Here is a 3,595-nt window from a genome sequence, read left to right on the forward strand (position 1 = left end):
AGAGAATGAAATAGCATAGAAACAATCAATTGGATCTCATTTTGTGAGATCAAGCTTTGTTTCATGAAACTTGTTTTACTTTTATTTATATCTGTATGTTTATATTGTGCCATAGTGTAAAATGTGTATTTTTCAATTTTTTATTTTTAAAAACTTTGATTGAAGTATAGTCGATTTACAGTGTTAATTTCTACTGAACAGCAAAGTGACTCAGTGAAATGTATTTCTTATTGTGTGTTTTAGTCAAAAACATTTGAAAACCATTGTTGTAGGGTCTACATCCTGTCCTGCCTTCTCTGAGAACTCTTTCTGGGTTACACCAGCCCCTAATGATTCATCAGTCCCTTTGCCTTTTATCACTTATTTGTGCCACATATTTGATGCCTTTCTAATGCTTTCTTGTATTAAACTTCTCATGTGTACCTGTCTGTTCTGTGTAATTGAATTTAAACTTCTTCAGAGTTGTGAATGTTAGGCTTCTTTGTATACTTAATTCTTGGTCTCTAAGGTAACACTGTACACACGATGACTAATCAGCAAACAAGTCAGATCTCAGCTCATATGTCATTTTTCAGGGATGCATTTTTCTTTTCTTTTCTTTTCTTTTAGTTCTGCTATATTTGTTAAATGGCTCTTGAAGTATTTGATTCTTGGTTCAAGGTAGAAGATAGCCACATTGGTATAAAGGGAGTAGTTATTTTCAGAAGTCTTTTTATAAATCACTCTTCTTGAGAAGTTCTCCTTTTCGAGATTTATCCAGGTTTTCAAGAAACTGCTCAAAAACTTCTACAAAAGGAGCTAGACTGGTCTTCTTATAATCTCTGGTTCTATGTTTGATATCAGTTTCAGCCCCATTCTCTTTTTCTTCTTCATTAGTGGAATTAGCATCCAATTCATGGCAAATGGAACTTACGATTGGGACAGTAAATGGATCAAACTGATCCACTTTCTGTAAATCAATAGGCACAGAACTGCAACCTGTTTTAGGATGAACACTGAAAGGGCTCTTCAATAAAGGATTGATTCCTTTGCTAACATTGCTATCCAGTTGTGGAAAACAGTACTGGAGCATGATCTCCCACTCAAGCCAGGGTCATTTTTGCTGTTATTCTGATACCTGCTGGCTGCTTTCTTCAAATGCCCCCAATGCTGAAGTGAATTGTGATGCTTTTGGAAGCTATGTTGAAGTTCATCATGCATTGTTTCAGGAACAAGGGTTAAAATCTTATCCCAGCTTTCTTTATTCTCAAGAATATCTTAATCAACCAAAGCATATTCTTCAAAGTATTTTTCATTATGTTTATAGATTTTCTGACAAAAGGGTGAATTTTTGTTACTTAGATGAACTTTCTTTTTAACGTCCTGACCACCCTTTACAAGATTCAAATATTCAAATATCCCAGAACGTACTGCAGAGGACAGTTTTCTAACTGATTCATCACAGACCCAAAAATGAACATCTCTCCTTCCAGAATATACCCAGAGATGATGTTTAAATCCAAAGTCCTCCTTCAATGCTCGGTTGATGATGTGTGTGGCCATCATCATGAGGGTCCAGCACTTAGAACACATGTCTGCACAACTACAATGTCTCCTCACATCGTCATAGTCTGTCATGTCAATGTCAAACACCAGTTCTTTTTCCTGAGCCCGGAAAGCTCCCAGATGCACTGTATTGTGTTGATTTGGTCTGTGGGACTATACTAAGCCTATATCAATCTTGTATGGATTCATTTTCTGCATCTCCTTTTCCAGATCACTCTGGTTGTTGAAGGATTGGTAATGAATGTAAATATCACCTTTCAATGTGAATGAAAACTCATGATGTTGAAAGTAATTCTTTACCACCCTGCCATAGTTGAGCCAGTGACAGTACTGGGCTTAGGGAAAGAGCTTCTGGTAATAAAGTTTAAGCAGCTCGGGCAGCTGGGTGAGGTAAAATGCCTTCATGGAGCACGGAACTCAACTCAGGGAGGGATGCATTTCTTACACCTGTTCCCTGCCTCTGCTCTAAGCTAGATCATGTCCCTATTACTGGCTCTCATAGCACTTTATTTATTTATTTTTCATTTTATTTATTTATTTATTTAACATCTTTATTGGAGTATAATTGCTTTACAATGGTGTGTAAGTTTCTGCTTTATTCTCCTGGCACTTTGTAATGTCTTTGTAACAAGTACTGGAGTTTGAATATAAGTATTTGAGTGACTAGATAAACTGTTTCCTCCACGAAAGAGTCAACTTCCTCAAAGTGGACAAGATCTGTCGAGCTCACTTGTACCGAGCACAGTACTTGGAACATGATGGGCACTCAATAAATATTTGTTGACTGACTGATTGATTGACGGGCTAAATGACTTAAAGAATGACCAGTAGTTCTGGCAGAGGCAGCAGGCCCATTCTTACTTGTTATCAGAAAGGTGTTTTGTTAATAAATGTGGGATGAGAGAGAAAGACTCAGATCGAATGATCTGAGGAAGTTAGAGCTTTGTATGGGGACATTATTGTTTTTCTTCAATTGTGCTATCAGCACCTTATTTTTGGTTTGCCTGTACCTGGTTACGGAAGTGGATCTGTGAAGAAACAGCTATGTGAATGACACCTCCGGATCTTTGGATAACTGCTAGGGAGAAAATGGATTCTACTGTATGAGGTCCAGTTTGTGACATACATAAGAAATCCCTCTTAGAACTTGTAAGCTGTTTCTCCTTCTTGATAGACTGACAGTCTTCTTTTTATTACATAAATAAGAGCTGCTACCCCTCTGATTTCCCTCTTTGCCTTGGATCACAATGCAGACCTAAGATTTGGGTTAAAATGCAATAGGTTTTTTTCAATATGTGTATTTTGGGAATATGTATTTATCTTCTCTTTCTCCAGCCTTTTATAGCTTGCTTTTTTCACGGTTTGTCTTTTATTTATTTATTTGTTTATTCATTTGGGATTATGTGCTTCTGGTTTAATTATACCTATGTTAGAATACTATAGAGGAAATGGTATCAGCCTTGGTGTTGGAAAGACCTGGGTTCAAATTATGAACAAATTTGGATGGTAATACTTCCTAGCCATGTGATCCTGGAAGAAACACCCCCTGTGTCTTAGTCTTCTCATGTGTAAAATGAGACCAACACTATTTTCTTCATTGTTTTAATTATTATCTGGTTATTAGCACAGCGTTCAGCACATTTTAGGTACTCAGAAAACATTAGTTCTCTTTCTTTCCATTGACGGTGTATAACTTCAAATCCTTTTTGGAGGGAGGTGAATAGGATCCGTGATAACCAGAGGGTTTGGTGTGTTAATGTTACATTTTCTAGTTTTTTGAGAAGTTGGGAAAATAATCTTGTCTCTCTCAATTGCTTTATCTATAAAATGAAGAAAATAATAATCGTTATATACTACCTCAGGGAATTATTTGTTAATACTATTGATGTATACAGTATTTGAAGATGCTTATCTATTGTCTCCAGGATAATCTTGAAAAGGATAAAAGAGATAATTTGATATGCTGAGAAAGTCATTTCTAGTTTCAATAATCAGGTTTTTGTATTAATCACATAAAATGTATTTTTTTAAAACTAGTATTTTAGGTGGA

At 36.0% G+C, this 3,595-nt stretch overlaps 1 pseudogene across 1 annotated transcript; it reads right to left on the minus strand.

Annotated features, from left to right (window-relative positions):
- Positions 1–712: 712 nt before the first annotated feature.
- Positions 713–1,950, minus strand: LOC309821824 (DNA primase small subunit-like; annotated as a pseudogene). Its single transcript has one exon. The product of its transcript is annotated as a DNA primase small subunit-like (transcript).
- Between the last annotated feature and the right edge of the window lie 1,645 nt (positions 1,951–3,595).

This window comes from Grampus griseus (genome assembly GCF_964374135.1).
Source record: "Grampus griseus genome assembly, chromosome: 4".
Taxonomy (NCBI): domain Eukaryota; kingdom Metazoa; phylum Chordata; class Mammalia; order Artiodactyla; family Delphinidae; genus Grampus; species Grampus griseus.